At 38.9% G+C, this 26,387-nt stretch overlaps 1 protein-coding gene across 1 annotated transcript in view; it reads right to left on the reverse strand.

The window, feature by feature from the left end:
- The window catches only part of sema5bb (sema domain, seven thrombospondin repeats (type 1 and type 1-like), transmembrane domain (TM) and short cytoplasmic domain, (semaphorin) 5Bb), a 74,206-nt gene that overhangs the window by 38,318 nt on the left and 9,501 nt on the right, over positions 1-26,387 (reverse strand). The window contains exon 2 of the mRNA XM_022675399.2: positions 13,730-13,793. The gene's annotated coding sequence lies outside the window, so the exon portion shown is untranslated. The remainder of the gene's footprint in view (positions 1-13,729; positions 13,794-26,387) is intronic.

Consider the following 26,387-nt stretch of genomic DNA (forward strand, 5'->3'; position numbering starts at 1 on the left):
GCCTTTTTAGAAACCCAATCATGCTTTACAAATTACATGTTTTACACAACCATTTATACTCAGCACTCAACCACACACTGAGAAACAGCAGCCAATAGCGCACAGCCTACTCTTAACCGGAAACAACCATCCACCGTCCGGATTTTACCCAGGACAGAGTGCCAATATATATCTGGGCACACAGTCATACATACATTTACACACAAAAAACTTACATAAATGTCAATATTTAACAGTATGATCAACTTTATTCAACACTTTGGTCACACAGCTCATAACTCATATACTTAAAAGTGGTGCCCTCTACTTCTCCAGAGTGATACCCAACATGTCTAAAACAATTAAGATGGATGAGAAAATTAAGTTAAAGTTGACAGAAAATAAATATTGCTTTTTAGTGTTTAATGGAATATATTTAATCTGGGTTATTCAGGAAAGTGTGTTGAAACAACACTTCCATTTTTTTTTCACTACAACTACTACAATAAAACAATAAATGAAAATAAAAATAATTAAATGATTTATACTAAAATTATTTTGGATGCCAAATATTGGGTGCATTTGTAGGAAGTCCACTATTTGGACTGTACGTTCTGATACGTCAGCTCTTTCACAGTTTCTTCTGAAATAAGGGTATTCAAAATAATTTATCCTGTTTTATTTAGAGTAACGGTTTCTACTTTGACGGAAAGACTTTCTACTAAATTTTGGAGCATTGCTGTGAGGATTTGATTGAATTTAGCAACAAGAGCATTACTAAAGTCAGGATGTTAAGGCTAAATTATTTAGTTTGACGAGTTTTCTGTACATTTTTAAACAAAACAACACTGCAGAAAGCATGCAAGCTCATATAAGATCATGAAGGTGCTTTCAGCTTTGTGCAATGTTTAAGAACTTCGATTCACAGGAAGCTTTCTGAGACCATTCCTCCTCCACACTCCTTCCACAGTCCTTCTGCTCCACACACTCTTTCCCTCAGCATGGCTAATTCAGTTTCTGACTGAAAGCATCCCAAACACCCCGAATCCCCCCTGAACACCCCTAACACCCCTAACCCCCTGAACGCCTCAGCGCACAGACACACACCGCATTCACGCTGCTCCTTTCAGCCTCCTCCAGAGGGATGGAGATGGGAGGATGAGAGAGTGGACGCAGGACAGAAGAGAGAGAGAGAGACAGAGAGAGAAAGAGTTAGAGTGGTGAAAGGAGAAGATGGCACTGATAAATGCCCTGGAAGGAGTTCAGCTGTAAACAATGCAGCGTCTGGGTGGGACGGGGGGGGCTTGATCCGGCCGATTCGCCACGGAGGGTAACGGAGAGGGAGAAAGAGAGAAATGAATGAATGAGGACATGGATGGATGGCGGAGAGAAGACGCACATACTGTAGATCAGGGGTCATCAAAGAGATCTGACCTCGGGCCAAATTCCTGCCCAACAAATGGGTGCTATAACAAAACCTTGTATCTCTGAAAGGGAAACTTTTAATAGTGTTATTATAACAAAGTCACATCTACGTATTTTACATTGTGTGTATTTATTACACCACAGAAACAAAAGTATTGCTCATGTTTATTTCAAAATCGATGGTCTAAGAAATGACTTTACTGCTACATTCACATTAAAAGCCTCATTAATGGCCCCGAGTGGTACAGCAGACTAAGCACCGGTTCGAATCCTGTTCATGCAGCTTGCCATCGGCTACCAGAGCCCCAAAAGAGAGCACAATTGGCCTCCGTTCTCTCTGAACGGAAAGATTGGCACTCTATCACCTCATCACTTTTAGGGTGATGTGGATCAGCACAAGGCTGCATCTGTGAGCTGATGTATCAGAACCACTGCTCTTTTCTTTGAGCGTTCTGTGAAACTACTCGGTAATGCTGCATCAGCAACAGTTCAAAAAGAGGTGTATAGGAGGAAGCAGCATGTGCTAGTCTTCACCCTCTTTGTGTTGGAGCATCACTAGTGATAGGAGGAGTCCTAATGAGTGGGTTGGGTTATTGGCCTTGTAAATTGGGGAGAAAATGAGATAAAAATAATTTTAAAAAGCCTCATTAATCAATTTAATTTTTTTTTGCTAAGACTGATGAATCTCTATGGTGGCTCACATTCAGAAATGTAAGTGAGTTTATAGCAAAATATAAAAATCACTGCCACATAAAAGAGTTTCTCAGAGTTACAGTTTTCTGACAAAAGCACAAGCCTATCTACTGAGATTCCCTCTGCAGCTTCTATATGTAAAAGTATATATAATCTGCATTTTCTAATTTTGAAAAAAGCATCGATACAGCAATTTGATTGATCAAATTAATTCAATTAACCTCCCACCACCAGTGCCAACACAGAGATTAATACCTCATTAATACCTTTATCTCAGCACACCATCACTCTTAAGAATGTAAGTCTGAGTAATTTCAGCAGTGTGTGTCAGAACCTTTCACTGTTTTCACAGGAATTTATCACTTCCCCCAAACCCAGCTCAAAGCCCTCAACATGCTTTACACTGCACCGCTACACCTAGCACAGCCTTTACACAGCACATTCCACAGCACATTCCACCTGCGTGAAAAACCTCCAAACATCTGCACTAACAAACTCCAGCTTCCAAGAAGAAGAACGGCGGCATGAATCCAAGCTGTTACATAAAACTTTAAAGAGCTTAAAGGCTACTGCATTCACTGCAGCAGGAAAAAGTAGTCCCAATCTGATCTATTTTTTCATATATGAAAAAATCTGTGTCAGTGTGAATAAAAAAAAACACTCAAAACTGGCATTTTCAATTCTGATTCCTGATTCAGCCTGAATTTAAGTTACTTTTACATTAGGACATTTACTGAGAAGAGAAAATGAAAGAGTAAGCAGTAAGAAGTAAACGTTGTGACAGAAAACACAGTACAAATTAGTAATAAAGTTGTTAAACAAATTTCCAATATTTAAACATGCAGCTCTGGAAAAAATTAAGAGAGCACTTCAGTTTCTGAATAAGTTTCTCTGATTTTGCTATTTATAGGTTTATGTTTGAGTAAAATGAACATTGTTGTTTTATTCTATAAACTACAGACAACATTTTTTCCTAATTCCAAATAAAAATATTGTCATTTAGAGCACTTAGTTGCAGAAAATAAGAAATGGCTGAAATAAGAAAAAAAGATGACGAGCTTTCAGACCTCAAATAATGCAAAGAAAAATGTGCAAATTCAAAAAGTTTTCAGAGTTCAGAAATCAATATTTGGTGGAATAACCCTGGTGGTTTTTAATCACAGTTTGGCATTTTAATCTTGGCATTTTCTCCTCCACCAGTCTTACACACTGCTTTTGGATAACTTTATGCTGCTTTACTCCTGGTGCAAAACTTCAAGAAGTTTGGCTTGGTTTGATGGACTGTGATTATTATTAGATCTTTCTCTTGATTATATTCCAGAGGTTTTTAGTTTGGTAAAAAAATCAAAGAAACTCATCAGTTTTTCTCCAGAGCTGTATTTCAATATTTACATCTGTTACTGACTGATGTTCATAACAAGGTGCATTATATCAACTGATATTATTTTTTATATATATATAAAAAAAGAAAGTAAACTTTTACTATAAGTAGAAAAACTTTTTTAAAGAAGGACGAAGGAGAGAATAATAAAAGTAGAGGAGAGGCCAAATCCATTCACACCTCTACACCAGTCCATTCCCACCTGCTGCACTCAGTACTGTCTGAAGGGTGAGAGCACACACTCCAGCCGAACAGTTATCACTCTAACTCATCTAATACTGATGATGTTCTCACTCTATTACACAACTCTCTCTCTCTCACTGTCTCCTCATGTTCGTTTTTCCCATCTTTACTCTCTCTCTCTCTGTTCTCATCATTTTTTCTTGCACCCCTCCTTATTACTTCAGTTTTTAGCTCATTTTCTATCCTCTTGCTGCTTAAGTTTCTATGTTATCTAGCTTGCCGCTAATCTCAGTTTTCTCCCCGGTAATGTAGCTAACTCGCCGCTAACGTTATCATGTAAGCTAGTTCTCCGCTAACCTTAGTTATCTCCCTGGTAACGTAGCTAAATTGCCGCTAATGCTATTATGTTAGCATGTTAGCTAACTCACCGCTAATGTTACTATGTTAACTAGCTCTCCACCTACCTTAGTTCTCTCCCCAGTAATGTAGCTACATAACTCGCTGCTAATGTTAGTATGTTAGCTAGCTTACTGCTAATGTTAGCTAGCTCTCTGCTAACCTTAGTTCTCTCCCCAGTAATATAGCTATATAACTCGCTGCTAATGTTAGTATGTTAGCTAGCTTACTGCTAATGTTAGCTAGCTCTCTGCTAACCTTACTTCTCTACCCAGTAATGTAGCTACATAACTAGCTGCTAATGTTAGTATGCTAGCTAGCTTACTGCTAATGTTAGCTAGCTCTCTGCTAACCTTAGTTCTCTACCCAGTAATATAGCTACAAAACTCGCTGCTAATGTTACTATGTTAGCTAGCTCACCACTAACCTTATCTAGCTCTCTGTTAACCTTAGTTCTCTTTCTGGTAACGTTAGGTAACTCACCGCTAAATTTTAGCAATGTTAAAAATGCTTTTCTTTGTTATAATTATATATAATAATCTATGTGCAATGATGTCTAATAAATACAGCACTAGAGGGGTTTTATTGAAACACAGGTACCACACACTCTTTTATTCTATTTCTAATTAAAAAGTACGGTATATCACTCTTTTAAAATAGACACACTGTCAGTCCTGGCGTTGGCAGTCTGCCTGCTCTGGACTCACTGGTTTCACACAACAAAAACTCGAATTCCCAGCATGCACTAAAACTGGACTCTTCTGGACTCTGCTGATCACGTGAGGCTAAGTCATTCTAACCCACCAAGCTTCTGATTGCCCACACCTGGTCCTGTTGTATATATACCACTTGTTCTCAGTAGCTCCTAGTCTGGTATTGAAATATTTTGTTTATTGCTCTTTTGTAACCAACCCGTTTTTTTTATTTTTGAATACTTTTTTGCCTTGCCCTTTAGTAGCATTTGTTTCGACTTCTCTTTTTGAGAAGTCTCTAATGTTGAGTCCTAACATTATGACAGAATGGTCCGGCCAGCAAAGGCACTGCCACTATAATCTGGGAATCGAACCAGTCACCGTCAGATCATAGTGGCAGTGCCTTAGTCTATTAGCACCTTAGTGCCTTAATCTGTTAAAGCCTTAGTGCTTTAGTCCATTAGCGCTTTAGTACTTAGTCCATCAGTAGCCAGAGCCCGAAAGAGCACAACTACCTTTTTCTTCTTTTTGTTCCTCTATAGGTTAATGGGTGATAATAGCCTCTCAGTGTTTTCGCACAACAGACAAACCAGATCATGGTTCTGTTGATCCAGACCAAGACCATATCCTTTGGTCCATCCAGTACATGGCATCACAATGCTTGGTTCACTTTACAATCCCTCTTTGAATAGGGCTTTCATTTGTACGCTAGGTGTGTGTAAATATAATGAGTCAAAACTGTTATGTAACAGTTGTGCGGTTTTGAATTTAGCCCAAATTTCAGTCCTAGACACAACAAGGACTCAACAAAGTTTGAGGTTCCTAGTACATCGGTTCCATGTACTGAACTCTCATTATTTAACTACGCCAAGATAGATATAATTTGACATTCTAGGGCCACTTTAAACAAGTTGCTGATCCTCAGCACTGCCCGTGGGGGGCGCTGTGAGACCCAAAGCAGATTCTGTTCAGCCTGCTGGAGTTTGGGGCAGTAAATCGGCTTCAAGCCTGACAGTCTCTAATCCAGAGAAGGGGATTTAGAGCCTTTTATACAGGATTACGGGCTGAACCGCCAATTCCTACACAGGACGCCTTGGGCCCCCACTGTTCCTCAAAAGCCGAGCAACCAGACGGAAGTCAAAGTTCACCGCTAGCACAGTGCGACTGCAGTGAAGGAGAGGGAATGTGGGTTTAGTGCAGTGTTTGGATTTTGTTTTCAATTGAAGCACTTCAGAAGATCATCTAAAATAGAATACAAGCTCAAACTCTACCACAGCAATTTTGTGAGAAGGACAATTCTGCAGGAGAAAATTGTGTTACTAATGACGTTGCTTATTAGCTACTGATAAGTCTATGCTGAATGATTTTAGCCCTGATTTTCTTTCCCTGGATGATGTCTTGGAGTTCAGAAATCAATATTTGGTGGAATAACCCTGGTTTTTAATCACAGTTTTAATGCACATTGGCATGTTCTCCTCCACCAGTCTTACACACTGCTTTTAGATAACTTTATGCCACTTCTGGTGTAAGTAAATAAGTAAACTACAGCCAGGCAGATTTTTCAGCAGGGCAGTGTAGATTCAATTCTAATACACCGAACCTGATCTAACTAACTACTTCTGAAGTCTCTAATTGGCTGAATGGAGTCTGTTTTGATAGACTTGGGTTAAAGTTGAAACCTGCATGAAGAGAGCTCTCTGGGAAGACTGGAGACCAAGGTACAACAGCAAGGTCAGACTACAAAAGACAACAGAGGGGGTTTGAATAAAGAGGCCAGCGGTAACAAACTTTCAAGTAAATTCTGAGGATCACAGTGAGAGAGAAAGAAAGTGAGAGAGCACAACGGATAGGCAGATAAAAGGCTGAGTAAGGGTGTTAGTATAAGCCAATAGCAGGTCCAGTCATGACCGATGAACTTATTACTGAAGAGCTTTAAGCACACAGTACAGAGTGAGCTAATCCCACAGAAACAGATAAAAACAGCAGGCTAAACACTAATCCATAATAGATAATTACACACACACACACAGCTCCCAGCCCACGGCATCAAAGAGTTTACAAACTCCAGCAAAGTCTGCACTTCATTTACTTCAGAGAGAGAAAGAGAGAGAATAAGAGCGAGAGAGAGGGACGAGATAAGCTCCAGGTGCGTAAGCAACAGACCTATTAAGATCAACTCAAGCAAATGATGAGATGAAAAAAGCCCAGGTACTGTAGCACAGTGCTAGCCATCAACCTGCTCCAGATGTTCTAATACTGCAGAATGATCACAAAAAAAACTAAGCAAGAGAGTGAATCAGAAACATAGTACTCCTGTATATAAATATACCATTTTTTATTATAATGTAAAATGTAAAGGGGGTATGGGCCTGGACTGGCCTACCTGCAGTCTTGACATGTCCCAGTGGAGAATGTAAGAGGAGTCTTGAAATAAAAAAGGCCTCCTATTGCTACACACAAAATTTGATTTTAATTAAAAAAATTGAATATCATTGAAAAGTTACTTTATTTCAGTAATTCAGTTCAAAATGTGAAACTCACATCCTACATAGGTGTATCACACAAAGAGTGTCCTATTTTATGCATTTGTTTAGCAAATGAAAACCCAAAGAACAACTGGTACTTTTGGCAGTGGGCAGTGTGCCAAGTCCTGCTGGAAAATGAAATCCACATCTCCATAAAAGCTGAAAAGCAGAAGGAAGCATGAAGTGCTGTAAGATTTTCTATGGAAACACTGCACTGACTTTAGACTTGATAGTAAAACACAGTGGACCAACACCAGCAGATGACATGTCTCTCCAAACCATCACTGATCATCAGTAAATTTTACATTTCATTTAAAGGAAATCAAGGGAGCAGAGTCTGGAGGAAGAGTGGAGAGACACACAGTCCAAACTGCTTGAGGTCTAGTGTGAAGTTTCCACCAATCAGTGATGGTTAGGAGAGCAAGACTTGGCACACTGCCCACACTGCCAAAAGTACTAATTGGTTTTATATAATATTCTAATTTTCTGAGACACTGATTTTTGGGTTTTCATTGGCTGTGAGCCATAATCATCAGTAATAAAAGAAATAAACGCTTTCACATTTTGGACTGAATTACTGAAATAAAGTATCTTTTCAATGATATTCTTTTTTTTTTTAAGTATATTTAAGCGCTAGTATATTTTATAAAACACTGCATTTTTTTAAGTATTTCCCATATTGTCAAAATCTTTCTAGACTCTTCTAGACTGTACAGTGTAAATATTAATTAATTCTATAACCTATAATCTACTGAATACTATTCCACACTGTTTGGTTTCTCTCCCTTCGCCACAGCATCATTTAAAATCCCATCTGTTTAAAGTATTCTGGTCTTGAAGGTGCTAAAAAGACGAACTGTCATGTAGTGAGATGAGCTGTGCCTCGCCCTGGTGTTCGGTAAGAGTAAATTGGTTGCTGTTGGAAAGTGGTGGGTGGAGCTTCTGGCCAATAAAGACCTTGCTCTGTCAACTTCCATCCATCCAGCCATCCCTCAGGTTCTCCAGTTGGACTTAGAGGAACTGTAGGACCTTGTTCTAAAACTGGCACCACCTCAAATAGCCAGGCAGTGGTTTTGAAGAACAATAAAATGAGTAAAACTGTACAGAGCCAGGTGATGATGGAGCAGCGCTCTCACTGCTTGTTTACTACAGTCTCGCAGCTCCAGCGCATTGCTAATAAAAGCAGATGCTCTGGCTGACTGACTGACTGATCTGTGAAAGTGTGTAAATTAGATTCTTCACCAAACTGGCACTTCAGGAACAGTGTGACTCTGTACGGTACGATGTGAAAAGGCAGGATTAGACACGTCGAGCAGCAGAGCTAATAGTAGAAAATATATCCTACGCTCCATCATCATCAGCCTGGAGAAAAACAACCCCCTGATCCCCCCCCCCCCCCCCCGGCCAAAAATAAAAAACGCCCCCCTCCGGCCTCCTGTGGCCCCCTCCGGCCCCCAAATTCCACCCTGAACAAAAAGGGTCACAAAACAACAGGCCCAAAACAGAGCAGCTCAATGAACTCCATTACTATTCAGGCAGACAGACTCAGAAAGACAGAGAGAGAGAGAGAGAGAGAGAGAGAGAGAAAGAGAGAGAGAGAAAAGAGCGGGAGAGTGAGAGAAAACTACACTGCATTCAAGTCATTTCTCCAAACGCTGCTATAAGTGTTCCTTTTACTGTGGCACTTTTTCTCTTTTAAGAAGAAGGGATCGTCTCTCCCTCTCCCTATTTTTTCTTATTCTATGTCTGTCTCTTGCTTTCCCTCTTTTTTCCCCTCTCCATCTCTCTCTCCCTCTCCATCTCTCTCTCTCTCTCTCCAGCACGTGAATGAATCTGTTTGAGTTGGAGAGCCGTTGGTCACTGAGTGGTCATCTGCCAAAGTCGGGACAGGAGACCAGACAGAATCTTAAACAGCAGCCCAAACAAAACCAATCTTTATCACCACTCTCCTCCCTCTATTTCCATTCCACTCATCTGCTCTCTCTCTCTCTTTCCTCCTTTATTCTTCTCTCGCTCGTCCCTGACTGGATGCTGCACATCATGAAAGAAAAAGAACAGATTTTTGACCTTTTTTTTTAACAATGTCTGCACAGGAACAGAGAAATGTGTTTAATATTTTTGGATCAAAAGTGAACATCGGTTTTACATGAATAAAATGCAATAATTCTGTATACTAGCTCTGCACAGTATAGTTGCAGCATCAATATCGCAATGTACTTAAATGCAATGTATCTATAATTTAGTGCTTAATACAAAAAAAACACACACTGTCAATTATATATGAAACAGTTACGACTGATTTAATTCTTAATTTTTACAGTATTTTACAGTATCAGATTATTAAATACCATCATTTATTGGAAGACAAATATTGTCAGATTAGTCAAACAGCATATTAGTTACTGGTGTAATGTGGTGTGATGGTCTGGCCACAGAATCTAACCCCAGACTGCCATGGGGAACGTGGTGTTGTTAGACATGCTGTGTGTACAGTTCACACACACCCACACACACACACACACACCAAAACTACATCTTCATCGCATTAATCACTATAAGTGACAGTTACGAGTCCCAGATAGCAGCCGTGTTCCACTCAAACTCCCTGACAGTAATAACACTTTATATATTTTTATTCAACATTTCACACACAGATAACTCCAGCCTACAGCATCATTAACTCCTGCAGGATAGAGTACTACATTAACTCTCAGAGAGAGAAAGAGAGAGAGAGAGAGAGAGAGAGAGAGAAAACAAGAATAAAGGAACAAAATTTAAGTGAAATTCGGCATTGTTTTAATCTAATCATTGTGGTCCACACAGTTGCACCGCTGACCAACAATCCACTCGACACAGTTACACTACTGACCATAACATTCAACACTGTAACCCCACTCACTAACAGCACATTGTTACACCACTGACCCATAATGCCCTCCACAGTTTCACCACAGATCCATAACACACCCCTCACAGTTACTTCACTGACCCATAACACACTCCACACAGTTACACCACTGACCCATAACACACTCCATACTGTTACACCACTGACCCACAATGTCCTCCAGTTAGACTACTGACCCATTACACACTCCACACTGTTACACCACTGTCCCATAACACACTCTATACAGTTACACCACTGACCCATAACACACTCCACACAGTTACACCACTGACCCACAATCTACTCCACACAGTTACACCACTGACCCATAACACATTTCATACTGTTACACCACTGACCCACAATGCCCTCCAGTTAGACTACTGATCCATTACACACGCCACACTACTACACCACTGTCCCATAACACACTCTATACAGTTACACCACTGTCCCATAATGCCCTCCACAGTTACACTACTGACCTATAACACACTCCACATTGTTACACCACTGACCCACAATGCCCTCCAGTTTGACTACTGACCCAAAACACACTTCACACTGTTACACCACTGATTAACACTTTACACTCTTACACAACTGACCCATCACACACCCCACACTGACCCACAATGCCTTCCAGTTACTACTGGTCCATTACACACTGTAACACTGTCACACCACTGATCCATCACACACTACACACTTTTGCACCATTGTCCAATAACACACTCCACAATGTTACCCCACTCACCAACAGCACACACCACACAGTTACACCACTGACCCATAACACACCTAACCCTATTACATCACTGACTCATGACACACTCTACACTGTTACACCACTCAGCAACAACACACTCCACACTGTTACACCACTCAGCAACAACACACTCCACACTGTTACCCCACTCACCAACAGCACACACCACACAGTTACACCACTGACCCATAACACACCTAACCCTATTACATCACTGACTCATAACACACTCTACACCAGGGGTGTCAAACTCATTTTGGCCGAGGGCCACATTGGCATATTGGCTGTCCTCCGAGGGCCAGATGTAACTTATAAATATAAGAAAATGTAACCAAATGTAATATATTTAAATGAATGTAATTACTCCTTAATGTTAAATAACTCTCAATATATTATTTATTCAATCAAATATTACAGTTGCATGGAAAAAATGTTTGCTTGTTGCTCTATTAACATAAATCCTGTTATGAAATCCAAAAACTCCATCAATCAAGAACCAAACTATACAAGTGAATAGAAATGACATAAAATACAAGTTATATTAACTTTGATCAAAACGTTTGATACTGAAAAGAGGCTTAATAAATATAAAATCAAAAATTGTGAGCTGTGACAGATTTAGCATTTCCTCATCCAACCACTAGTGGGAGCTGCAGCAGCACAAGCCCACAGTCTTTACTGAGTCAGAGCTACAGCCCGGCCACGGGCTACAGGACTCAGCTGAGCCAGTCTGGAGCGTTTTTAAAATTTTAAGTTCTTCTGTGTATGAAATAAAATAACCCCACTAACCGGATAATACAGCTCTCTACAGTTCATATTTCAGCCCAAGCAGCTAACAGCAGCAGTTTAGAGCAGCCATCCCGGAGTCACTGCTGGGATTACATTATAAACAGGTCAGTTATCGCGCTGCTAACCTCAGGATGTTTATAACTACGGAGTTTAGTGGACACACCACGGCTGCAAGGTTAGACTGTTGAAGGCTACTGGAGACTATTAAAGGCTATTGGAGGTTATTGAAAGGGTTATTGGGGGCAGAAATCAGTAAAGGCTGGTTAGATAAGTGATTCACCTCCTCGTCCTTTGCTGAGGTGAAACTGCGACTAGCGATGTCACAGTGATGTTTATTAACCTCATTAAAACAGATTTTATCAGCTATTGTCTTATAAATATTTACACATAATTTATATCTCTTCTAAAAAGCGTTTATTTTGGTCAGTAACACAAAATGCATACCGGTCTTTCGCCTTGAAGCACAGCCGTCCGTCTGCATCAACTTTTCTTTTTCTGGACATTATGGGATAAACATTCCAATTCCACCCGCGAAGTTACACCTTCCCTCCGGCAGGGTTTCCACATCAATGACTACACTGCCGTGTAGTGGCAGTAAGCCGTAACTTTGCGGGTAATACAATCGACAAGCATTGTGGGAAATGTATTTTTTGGTCAAAGAACGCTTCTGACCTATTTATTATAGACACTAAGATTTTACAAGCTCTCGCGGGCCACATAAAAAGACGTGGCGGGCCACATTTGGCCCGCGGGCCTTGTGTTTGACACATGTGCTCTACACTGTTACACCACTCAGCAACAACACACTCCACACTGTTACACCACTCAGCAACAACACACTCCACACTGTTACACCACTCAGCAACAACACACTCCACACTCTTACACCATTGATCCATCACACACTGTCCCATTACACACTCCACACTGTTACACCACTGACCAACACACTTTACACTGTTATACCACTGACCTATAGCACTTTCATACCATTACACCCCTGACCCATAATTAATTCTACACTGTTACACCACTGACCTATTATGCCCTCAACAATGCCTCCTGACCCATAGTGTTTTTCTTCATTCATTTATGCTTCTGCCTTCTTATCTATATATTCCTGTTCAGGGTTGTGATCAGTCAAGAGGTCCAGAATCATCAGGTGTGAGGCAGTTGACCAGGGCGTCAGTTCCTCACAGGGAGTACTCTCCACATCAATGCAAAATTATATATTGGATTTATTTTCTAATTTTTATACTAATATGGTTTGCTAGAATTAGAAAGGTGCATGTAAATCAATTTGTATTATTTTGATTATTATTAATAATTATTATAATATATTATGCTTTGGCAATACTGTACTCATCACATGCAAGCAATGCAAAATAAAGGCAGCACAGACTAAACTGGAAAGAGAGAGTGAAAGTGAGAGTGAGAGAAAGAGTGAGCGAGAGGCATGATAAAGACATAATACTGAAATGGAGAGAGAACAAATAAAGAAAGAGTAAAAGGAGGTTTAGAAATGATGGAGAGAGAAAAGGTTGTGGGACAGACAATATTGATTCAGTCATTAACAGTAACCTTTTCTGATCAGCGGATACACACACACACACACACACACTCAGCAACATGCCACAGGCTGGGAGAGAACAAAGAGAATCAGACACAATGGGAGAAATGACCGCTGTTCTAAATACCTTTAAAAAGAGAGAGAGAGAGAGAGAGAGAGAGAGAGAGAGAGAGACAAAAAGAGAGAGAGAGTAAAGGAGAGAAAGACACAAAGACAGACAGACAGATATACATACAGACAGAGAGAGAGAGGGACACTGCTGAAAAAAGAAGCAGTGAATATAAAGAAATGGTAGAATATGAAACAAAAGAAGAAAGAAAGAAACAAATAAAGAAAAAAAGAATGAACAGGTGGAGAAAACGCAAATGATGCAGAAATGAATAAAAGAGGGGATAATGAAACAGATGAGTGAAGAAATGTAAAAAGAGTGAGCTTACCAACAGAGCGTCACCATGGACTCATTCCACTGGAGAGCATCCAACACACATGCAGCTCTCACGCCTTAGAGAGAGAGAGACAGAGGCACAGAGAAAGAGAGAGAGAGAGATTTCATTCAGCTCGCCCATGCCTGTGCCCAGTTGGAATGGGAGGGGTATACGGTAGTGTGTGTGTGTGTGTGTGCGTGTGTTTGTGAGAGTGTGTGAGAGGCTCGTGAAAAACAAACTGTTAACTTTCTAGATGTTGGGAGCTGGGGGGCTGTTAGTCAACACACATGTTGTGTGTGTGTGTGTGTGTGTGTGTGTGTGTGTGTGTGTGATAGAGAGAGCACAAATGCAAAATGAAGTTGTCTCTTTTACAACTATGCATTTTAATGATCCACTGACATTATTATTCTGGCATTATTTTACTAATTGCCAAACCTATGCCCCGCCCACAACTGCGTTTTCAAAGCAACTGTTGTGATGCGCAATAAACTTTACATAACTAATAAACTGCAGCTTTGTGTAGTAATAATAATATTATGTGATGAGTGTCTTTCATTTTACCTTATCGAAAACCTCTGGAATATAATCAAGATTAAGATGGATGATCACAAACCATCAAACCAAACTGAACTGCTTGAATTTCTGCACCAGGAGTAAAGTTATCCAAAAGCAGTATGTAAGATTGGTGGAGGAGAACATGCAGGGGTGCATGAAAACTGTGATTAAAACCAGGGTTATTTCAGCAAATATTGATTTTTGCACTGTTAAAACTTTATGAATATGAATTTGTTTTCTTTGCATTATTTGAGGTCTGATAGCTCTGCATTTATTTTTTTTGTTATTTCATCCATTTCTCATTTTCTGCAAATAAATGCTCTAAATGACATAAATTTTATTTGGAATTTGGGAGAAATGTTGTCTGTAGTTTTTAGAATAAAACAACAATGTTCATTTTACTCAAACATATACCTATAAATAGCAAAATCAGACTTGAGAGGTTATACCCTCTGTAAATAAATAAATATTAAATAATTGTGCTACAAATGTCATTTTAGTGTAATACTTTAATAACTTTATAACTGGCAGCATAGTGTTTAGGTATATAAATAACACAGCTCATTTGTTACAGGCAGTGTACAGCCAGACTTTGACCTGAACTTCACACACTGCTTGGGCCTGTTGTGATACACTTCCCTCTTTAGAATGCATAATGAGGTTAGTTAATAATTAACCAAAAATGCATGACGCTATCCTCGCCGTGGAGGCCCCCTCAGCAGGTGGGAGCATTCCTTAACTAAAGAAAGAATAGAACTGTAGCCAAGACATGGTAAACCCGGTTAAAAACATCAAAGATCAAAATAGACAACACAGCTGATAATCAGCAAAACCAGCACATGCTATATTTCACTACTAGCATGCCGCTCAACTAGCATACCCACACTGTCTGACCAATTAACATAAACTATGACATCAATTTAGCTTATCTAGCTTATGCCCTTTAATATGGAGGATCAACCTTACAAGAGATGTTACATTTCCATGTATTAGATAACGCATTAGATTTTAACACACGTGAAAATGTCCCAAAATCACTAATCTTCTGTGTACACAGCTTAAAAGTCTATTTCTTAACAACTAGCTGAGGTTTAAAACACCTGTGTCCAATGCATTCTACTTCAGTCTAATATCTCCAGTATAAAAGTACAGAATGGAACATGTCTCAGCTGTGAAAAAGGAGGAAATGTGCAAATCCTGATTTTTTGCCAGGCTGTTGCTCTAAGGAGTAAAGCAGATCTATTTAAACACTGTGATTGAGCCAGGTCTTTGACAGTAGGCGGAGCATGTGCGAAATGATGGCGTTGAGGGCAGGCTGATGTTAATTAGCTGGTTCTCAGGCCTTTTCCCGGGTGTGTCGTCTCTCCGGGGGCTCATGACGGAGTGTGTGTGGCATTTGGTTAGACAGGAGCGCTATACATCACCATCAGTACCGGGACACAGCGGGCAGCATGAGCTCACTCCGGAATACAACACTTACACTAAGAGCCAGGACCTCCGTTTCAGGGGAAATCTTAACTGGGCGCTGCTTTAAATCAGATCTTAACAAGCTGTTGCTTGAGCAATTGTACGTTATTATTATTATTATTATTATTATTATTATTATTATATAATCACGGTAATTACATTATACACTTATCATATGGACATATAAGGACATAACTTATAAGCAATACTTGCTTGCAATACTTGCTGACCTTATTATTGCTCAATAACGTTTTTTCTAAGCAAGGAGAGCCCATTACTGTAATGATTGTGACTGGCAGTATCGATAATGTACAGTCAACTAAAACAATGCCACTCCTAGAAAATGTATTACGATACGATAAAATATCTTCATATTGCCAACCTCCAGCTTAAATAAATCACAGGACAGATTAAAAGTGTCATTTAGTTTAAAAGCATTTAGTTCTTGACCATTTTGAAATACAGTAGGTCACTCTATACACAAGTTGTATACGCATGCTGCACAAGAAACTGTTCCTCAACCTACATTGGCTGCTTTAGCCAATAAAAGAAAACAGTAAGAAAAGCCACAGACTGACGCCAACCCTTAAAATTAGAAAAGAGAGTCCCAATGCTTTTAGCCAATCTAAGGCGCTATGTTTTTATGTCATTAATATTTATAAAAGCCGAAATCCTGTTGTTCTTCCCAGCCCACTCCTCCACTGAACTAAAACAGCCTGAAACAGGAGCACAAAAACAGGCTCACATGGCATTTATTCATACTAGAGACCACCGCAAAAAAAAAGACTTGAAATAAGAACTAGGGTTGGGCGATATGGCTCTAAAATAATATCACCATATTTCAGGGTATTTTTGCGATAACGATATACTTGGCCATATAGGAAAACAGAAAAATAATTCATTTATTTCAGGAATATAGCATAATAGTATAACAGCATAATCATAATGTGGCAAAATAAATAATATAGCATAAATAATATAATGCAGCAAATAATATTGCAGAATATTTAGTTCATGCGTATAAACTGCAAACTAAAACAATTATACAATAAATAAACCTAAAGCTTCACAGTAAATAATAGACTACTTTTAAGACAGAACAGCCCTATTTTTACGATATGGATTCTTAATATCATGATATTTCTGTATCACAATATATTGTATACGATATATAGTTAATAATTAACCAAAAATGCATGACGCTATCCTCGCCGTGGAGGCCCCCTCAGCAGGTGGGAGCATTCCTTAACTAAAGAAAGAATAGAACTGTAGCCAAGACATGGTAAACCCGGTTAAAAACATCAAAGATCAAAATAGACAACACAGCTGATAATCAGCAAAACCAGCACATGCTATATTTCACTACTAGCATGCCGCTCAACTAGCATACCCACACTGTCTGACCAATTAACATAAACTATGACATCAATTTAGCTTATCTAGCTTATGCCCTTTAATATGGAGGATCAACCTTACAAGAGATGTTACATTTCCATGTATTAGATAACGCATTAGATTTTAACACACGTGAAAATGTCCCAAAATCACTAATCTTCTGTGTACACAGCTTAAAAGTCTATTTCTTAACAACTAGCTGAGGTTTAAAACACCTGTGTCCAATGCATTCTACTTCAGTCTAATATCTCCAGTATAAAAGTACAGAATGGAACATGTCTCAGCTGTGAAAAAGGAGGAAATGTGCAAATCCTGATTTTTTGCCAGGCTGTTGCTCTAAGGAGTAAAGCAGATCTATTTAAACACTGTGATTGAGCCAGGTCTTTGACAGTAGGCGGAGCATGTGCGAAATGATGGCGTTGAGGGCAGGCTGATGTTAATTAGCTGGTTCTCAGGCCTTTTCCCGGGTGTGTCGTCTCTCCGGGGGCTCATGACGGAGTGTGTGTGGCATTTGGTTAGACAGGAGCGCTATACATCACCATCAGTACCGGGACACAGCGGGCAGCATGAGCTCACTCCGGAATACAACACTTACACTAAGAGCCAGGACCTCCGTTTCAGGGGAAATCTTAACTGGGCGCTGCTTTAAATCAGATCTTAACAAGCTGTTGCTTGAGCAATTGTACGTTATTATTATTATTATTATTATTATTATTATTATTATTATTATATAATCACGGTAATTACATTATACACTTATCATATGGACATATAAGGACATAACTTATAAGCAATACTTGCTTGCAATACTTGCTGACCTTATTATTGCTCAATAACGTTTTTTCTAAGCAAGGAGAGCCCATTACTGTAATGATTGTGACTGGCAGTATCGATAATGTACAGTCAACTAAAACAATGCCACTCCTAGAAAATGTATTACGATACGATAAAATATCTTCATATTGCCAACCTCCAGCTTAAATAAATCACAGGACAGATTAAAAGTGTCATTTAGTTTAAAAGCATTTAGTTCTTGACCATTTTGAAATACAGTAGGTCACTCTATACACAAGTTGTATACGCATGCTGCACAAGAAACTGTTCCTCAACCTACATTGGCTGCTTTAGCCAATAAAAGAAAACAGTAAGAAAAGCCACAGACTGACGCCAACCCTTAAAATTAGAAAAGAGAGTCCCAATGCTTTTAGCCAATCTAAGGCGCTATGTTTTTATGTCATTAATATTTATAAAAGCTGAAATCCTGTTGTTCTTCCCAGCCCACTCCTCCACTGAACTAAAACAGCCTGAAACAGGAGCACAAAAACAGGCTCACATGGCATTTATTCATACTAGAGACCACCGCAAAAAAAAAGACTTGAAATAAGAACTAGGGTTGGGCGATATGGCTCTAAAATAATATCACCATATTTCAGGGTATTTTTGCGATAACGATATACTTGGCCATATAGGAAAACAGAAAAATAATTCATTTATTTCAGGAATATAGCATAATAGTATAACAGCATAATCATAATGTGGCAAAATAAATAATATAGCATAAATAATATAATGCAGCAAATAATATTGCAGAATATTTAGTTCATGCGTATAAACTGCAAACTAAAACAATTATACAATAAATAAACCTAAAGCTTCACAGTAAATAATAGACTACTTTTAAGACAGAACAGCCCTATTTTTACGATATGGATTCTTAATATCATGATATTTCTGTATCACAATATATTGTATACGATATAATATTGTCCACCCCTAACCTCCAGCTTAAATAAATCACAGGACAGATTAAAAGTGTCATTTAGTTAAAAAAGCATTTAGTTATTAATTGTATTGAAATACAGTAGGTCACTCTATACACAAGTATATGCATGCTGGATAAGAAACTGTTCCTCAACCTACATTGGCTGCATTAGCCAATAAAAGAAAACAGTAAGAAAAGCCACAGACTGGCGCCAACCCTTAAAATTAGAATTCGTGACCTCGCCCACCTCGGCTTGCGTCCGCCCACTGCAGACCCATGAAAAGAGAGTCCCAGTGCTGCCAGCCAATCCGAGGTGATATGTTTTTATGTCATGAATATTTATAAAAGCCGAAATCCTGTTGTTCTTCCCGGCCCACTCCTCCACTGAACTAAAACCGCCTCAAACAGAAGCACAAAAAACAGGTTCACAGGGCGTTTATTCATACTAGAGACCACCGCAAAATTTATTAAAAAAAAACATGAAATAAGAACTTTAACTACACACCGTCCATCCAATTAAAAATGGATAGGTGTTAAAGTCAATGTGAACAAGTGTCCTTCACCAAACTCCAGCCTGTGTGATGATTTCTTCCACATCTGCCCACATGGGGAGATCACACCAACAAACTGAGCTTCCCTCTTTCTCTCTCTCTCTGTTTCTCTCTCTCTCTCTCTCTCTCTTTCAGGGATCTGTTCTAAGCTGTTAACTACATTACAGCCTGATGCGTCTCGCCTGTATCCTCTCTGACAGAGTGAGGAAAACATGCAGCAGAGCAGCTAAAACAGCGGAAAACACTGGTGTGATTTACACACAACCAGGATGCTGCTGTGTACACACACACACACACACACACACACACACACACACAAACAAGACACAAAAAACAGACACACACTCCACCAGCTCAGCCTTAAGAGCTTGATCAGAGCTGAGCAAATATGAGCACTGAATGGAAGAGCTCTCCGGAGACCAGTAGAGATGTTTCCACAAGCAGACAATCACTGCACCTTTGGGACACAAAGAAAAGAAAGAAAAAAGGAGAGAGAGAGAGAGAGAGAGAGAGAGAAAGAATAATGAGGAAGAAGACTTCCCCTTCAAACATCAGAGAAAAGCAGAAGCAGTTGATCTCTTCCCAAGCCGGCCGCTCTCTGAGACTGTTCATCATCACAGCACATACATGAAACCAGGGAACGAGGGACAGAGGAAGGAGAGGAACAAGTGGAAGAGAGGAAAAACTACACAGATTGAACAGATTTTCATTCTAAAAAAACTTTCATCACAATCTTCTTCATTATCAAACATACAAGAATCAATGGCTGATGGTGAAAGACACTAACATGCCAAAAGATTTGTAATGAAGCATTACATCAGAGAACAAGTTGGGAAAGCCCATACCTGTATAAGTTGTGAGGTGTTATCTTGTGATTGAGAAATGGAAAAGCCACATGAATTATGGGAGATGGAACAAGGCCTGATAGTGGGTGCCAAAAGGATGGGACGTTCTATTACTAAAGTTTGGTAGAAATATAACATCCCTTGATTCATAGTGTCAAGTGTGTACTGGAAATTACTCATAGAAGGAAGTGCAGTGGGTGGTTATGATCATGACTGACAGTGTGTGGTTAGAACTGTCTATTTCTGCCAGAAATCACATTCACATTAATGCAGGAGATCCAACACATATCCCACAGCTCAGTGTAGTGTTCTTTAGCTTCCATGATATATGGCAAAATCATGGGACACAATACAAGTTCCTGTCCTGTAACAGGTGCTGTGTCAGTGTATTGCCACATTGTAACTCCTAAACAGCATTTTAACAGGAGAAGGAAAACCTTCTTAGTGTTCAATGTTAGTCAATATAAAACGATTTTAGAGCATTTCTATTGGTCCATTCAAAACATAAAGACCAACTGCCTTATTCACATTATGTCCAAAAGTGAAAAAAAGCAAAAGACAGTCTAGTTCCAAAACACTGATCAGCCATAACATAGTATATGTGTGCTGTACTGGACAGATTGCTGCTAAAGTGTTTTCGCCTATTGCTCCACACTTAAAGCTAAGCTAGTAGAGTTAAGCTAGAGTCAGAACCAAATGACAGAATTATATTCTGACAAGAAGATAGATGGCCAGGGTGACCCACCGCAAACATGACAGTAATTAGCTGCTAACACAACTCAGCACACTCTCAACATTAAAATAAGACAGAGTGCAGCAGAGCGGAGAAGAGGAATGACTCTGGAGTTTATGGCATTTCGCTAACCTTTCCAGCCACAAAAAAAAGCCCATAATTCATCTTCCTCAGGAGCGGTCAGATAGACCCACAATGAGGGTCAGAGACACTTGCCGATGCGCTGATTCCACTTACACTTTCCAGAGACTTTTAGATTACATTTACAAAGAAAGAAAATGTGGGTAAAATCTGATCTTTTTAGTCATGTGTGACACAGGTGTGTAATTTGTGTGACTGTGTCAACAGTCAAAAACACACTGAATCTGATATTTTCAGTTCCAATCAATGCAACTTTCAAATCAAATGGAAGAAAAAAAAACACAAGAAAAGTAGAAAATGAGCATGACTAGATGGGAAAATTGACACCAGCAAGGATTTGAGGACTTAAGTTGTGAAAAAGCCTCATAAATACTTTGACTAATGTGTTTCTTCAGATAATATTAAAAGACCTGTGTCACGACCACATGGGGTTCCTAATGAATTGGTCAAACACGGCTAAAGTTCATGGCTGCTTCATCAAAAAAAAAAAACCTGACCGTAGCAGAATAACATGTCCTTTTCAGCGAGTTGGAACTAATTCTAATGATAAGATCAGCTGCGGTCTGAACTAACTCTTCTAAGCTCAGCTCTTGAGATTCTGACTGGGATTAAAGTGAAACTTAACGTGAAGCATTGCTCTGTTGCACATGCATGCCACTTACTAAGCAAAACCTCTCAGATGGATGTCAGATATGGATCACATTAAAAAATTGCCTAAAACAGCCTAAACTAAATATCAGATTTGGCCAGAAAATCTGATTTGGGCCACTTTTACCTGCTGTATGAACGTAGCCTTAGAGTCTCGTAGGCATACAAACCAGCAAAATATATGTTCTACGTTCACACAGCAGAGAAAAATGGGTCAAATCATGTAGCAGTAAGAATGGCAAAACCACACTGAATTTTCTGTTCTGGTTTAAGCCATTTTTTCAGATGCAGTAGTGAAATCTAAAACATATCTAAATATAGTAATGGAAATTGCCAAATCAGATTTATGCAACTTTTGAATTTTAACTTAAATCAACTTGACATTTGTCATAAATGTGCACTGAGACAATCAGATGTGCATCAGTTTAGAAGTTTGAATTGTTAGAAAAGTCAAATAAAAGAAAAATAAACTAAATAAATCAGTTAATCAGTTTACCTGCACCTTTTGTTCTGGTTAATTCAGACTCTAGTACATTTCCACACTTGGTGTGATTCACAAGACCTACAATTGGTCTCAATCCAGTCTCAAATGGATAAACAGGCAAATTGTGTATGTATTTAGGTGTTACCATACAGTCTATGAGTCATTACTTGCTGCATAAGCCTTGTGACTCCAGTATAAAACTTAGGAAACAACTTTCAGGACACTAAACAGTGCCTGATAAACTGTCCTAAATTAGGACTAAGGGGTAAACTGGGTAAATGTGATTTGTCTCATTTGCCACAAAAAAACTCTAAAAACCTATTTAATACAGAGTTACTCTCGCTCTCTGATGCTTAAAAGCCTGGCTTAGGTGATCTCTGCAATATGAATTAGTGGCCAATCCAGGACCCTCATTTTTATCTTTCTAATAAATTTACTCAGATTCTGGCTTAGAGCGAATCTGTCCTCATTGAAAAAACATGTAATGTGGCCATTAATCAGCCGACTGGTTTAGAGTGATTTAATAAAGATTTATGAGAGTAAAACAGGCTTTGAGCTAGCATACATTTTCTGTGGCATTGCTGCTATATTTCACATTAACAGTGTTTCGGATAGTTTTATTAGAGTCTGTGGCTCTGATTCTCAGATTTTTCATCCAACTTTGTCACCCAAAAAACACTAAGTGCTGTCTAAAAGTTTAGCTCATTAACATAACAATATACCGTATTTTTTGCACTATTTAAGGCACACTTAAATTATTTTATTTTTCCAAAAATCGCCAGTGCACCTTATAATTCGGTATGAATTTTACCAGTCAGGTTGTAAGGAGCCTTGTAAGGAGCCTTAACGAGCAGTGGCTAATTAGCATTAGCCACTAACCGCTATTTCCCTGTACAGAGGTGAGTATTATCGACCTGTAGCCTGCTCCTAACCCTAGCTAGCACTTCTGGATCAGCATTAGCATTACCTGCTAAGCGCACTAGCTCCTTCGCTGTTTAGAGGTGAGTATTATCGGCCTGTAGCCTGCTCCTAACCCCGGCTAGCACTGCTTGAGCAGCATTAGCATTGCCCACTAACTGTAAGCCGCTAATGCTAATGCTCCAGCCTTAGTGGTGGAGAAATTTGGGAATCCTACAGCTTACTGTAAATAAAGGGAAGCACTTTACACACCCAAATAAAACGTTTTCAAGAGAGAAATCTGTGTAGATTAACATCCAGCACTCGTGACTTAAAAAATATATTTTTTTATTACAGTTTTGTTTACTTAGCTTAGCTTTACTTAAAATAGTTAGCTACCCACCACCACCACCCAGCGGCAAGACCTGCTGAATTAAAAGTTTCTTATAGTGTCTTCTAAAGTGCACTTTATAATCCAGTGTACCTTGTGTATGAAAATAGACCAGAAAACAAGACGTTCATTGATAGTGCGTCTTACAATACAGTGAGCCTTACAGTGCAAAAACTATGATACATACAGCTATCCCATGACTTTTAACATGTCAGTATAAATATTAAGACCTTTTCATACATAAAACCATAAACACATAACATACATCAAGGACTGGGGACAACTTAAAAAAATATAAAAAAAAATCTGGACATAAAAAGCCCTTTAAAGCCTTTACTCTTGATCTCGGAGATAAAGTTAATTAGACCACATTAAGCTTTGTGGCAGTGTGTCCACTGTGAGTGTTAAAGAGGGTGTGTTAATTTAATAATAGGGCCTTTCAGGAGAGAAACAGGATTACAAACCGAACTACACACAATCACACACACACACACACATAAACAAACACACACACACACGCTGGAATAAACAGACACAAATGGCCTGAAGCAGAAAGGAAGTGCTTATTTGGCTGGTGGAAAATAAAAGGCCAAAACAGCCGCTTGTTTATTCATGGCAGAACACTGCAGGCTTCAGGTGACCCCCGTTAACACTGAAAGGGTTTTCCCTGGAGCAGCGAGGCTTCAATACCCCGCTTGTGCCTGGCACAGCACTGCTCTGTCCTGCACATGCAGAAATATTTGCTTTAATAACATTTAGCTTGCAGTGGTCACCCCTAGGGAGGGAATGTGTGGTCGGCCCCTGCTTAAACAACACACACTTAAACCCTTTTGCAGCTGGGTTAGTTTTACCTGGGGAGGGTCTGCCATGTAAGCCATTACTGACCAGGGCTGGGTTTCCCGAAAGACCATTCTTAAATAGCAGAGCAAGCATTACGTTAAGGATTTTAACATTAAGGCTGTTTTTACACCTGAAAGTCTGAACCAGAGTCTGGAACAAGGTTCAAGTGCTTGTTACACTGAATACATTTGGTGCAGTTTAGTAAGTGGACTAAAGAACTTTAATACATCCTGTCATTATCACCTTCATGGGTTGTGTTTCCTTATTCTTATCAATGATTGGTTTGCATTACGTTCAGGGCTGCAACTAATGATTATTTTGGTAGTCGACTAATATGACGATTATTTTTACGATTAGTCGATAAGTCAGCGATTATTTCTGCCATGTCCTCCATCTATAAAAAATGATAGAAACAGCTAAACATAAGATTTAAAAGGCACTTAAATGATCAGATGTTGTTTAAACATTGAAAACACTGATTATTTAGTGGATAAATATATAATCTGTTGTGTTTGCGCACTTTTGGAGACACAGATTGATAAAGATTGAATTGAATTAAATTGAGAATGTGGTACTGTTAATCGACAATTAACTTTGTAGTCGACAAATTTAAATAATCGTCATTGTCGACAGTATCGACTAATCCTTACAGCCCTAATTATGTTGTCAGTTCAGTTGTCAAGTTTGTACGGAGCCCCGGAGGGGCCGTGGATAAAAAAAATAATTAAATCGTGCTCACGATTTGCTATTCGTGCTCACGTTTTCTTTAAATCGTGCTCACGTTTTGCTATTCGTGCTCACGTTTTCTTTAAATCGTGCTCACGATTTGCTATTCGTGCTCACGTTTTCTCTAAATCGTGCTCACGTTTTGCTATTCGTGCTCACGTTTTATTTTAATTCGAGTGAACGATTTCTGTAATTCGTGCTCACGTTTTTATGCGCAATAAGACAAGAAGCTCGGAGGGAAAGGAGCATTTTCTCTCTTGATCTGTTACAGGGGTGCAGTAATGATAATCAGTTATCTACCTTTATAACCTGCTGTTATTAATGCACTAGTGTTACAGTTAGATGTACAGTACAGTTAGCAGATTTTGCCTGGTGGTGGAATCTCTACAGCGCGTGGGGGAGAGCCGTCCGCGGCATCGGTTCCCCCGCCGCCAGACACCTGCCGCGCGCGCAGGTCTTCACGGAGCTTATTTACCAACAATGTAGACAAATACAGTCAATTCCAGTCATGAATAAAGGAAACAAACATTTTACTGATGCAGGACAACTGTGTGTTATTAAAACCAGATCAAAACAAAGTTATAATGCAATGTGCAAATGTGTTTATTAATTTCTAAATAACATTCAGCCAGCCTCCAAGGAAATGCACACCTTCTTAAATCTGGTTACATCATTATTACTTTTATGATAGATTTAATCTATATTTTAATAATTTGTATAATAAATAAACACATAATTCAGAAAATATACATTTAAGAAGTTTATAATTATTATATTTTTTATTTGAAGCTTGTGGCATGTTTCTGGGCAGGACACTGTGATTTGAGAATAAGCAGATATTCAGGACATTTCATCAGATATAGAAACTTAATTATTTTAGGAAACATATTGGAATAAATTATCAAATTGATCCAAATTATTATATGAAATGCCTATTTACTAAATATCTTAATACATTGTATTAATAGTATTTTAGACCAGCTATTTTGATTTTATATAGTGTTACATATTTAAAGCAGCTCTTATATGAGCCATTCATAGACAACTGTCACACCTTGCATTAATTTTGTATTATCTTTATTAACTTTTACAGTGTACATTTGGACCTAAGTCTTATAGCTGTATATTTATATAATTATACTTCTTTACGTTATACTATTGTTGAAAATAAGAAATTATAAACAGTTCCACATTGCATTATAACTTTGTTTTGATCTGGTTTTAATAACACACAG

The sequence above is a fragment of the Astyanax mexicanus genome, chromosome 5, assembly GCF_023375975.1.
Source record: "Astyanax mexicanus isolate ESR-SI-001 chromosome 5, AstMex3_surface, whole genome shotgun sequence".
Lineage (NCBI taxonomy): Eukaryota > Metazoa > Chordata > Actinopteri > Characiformes > Acestrorhamphidae > Astyanax > Astyanax mexicanus.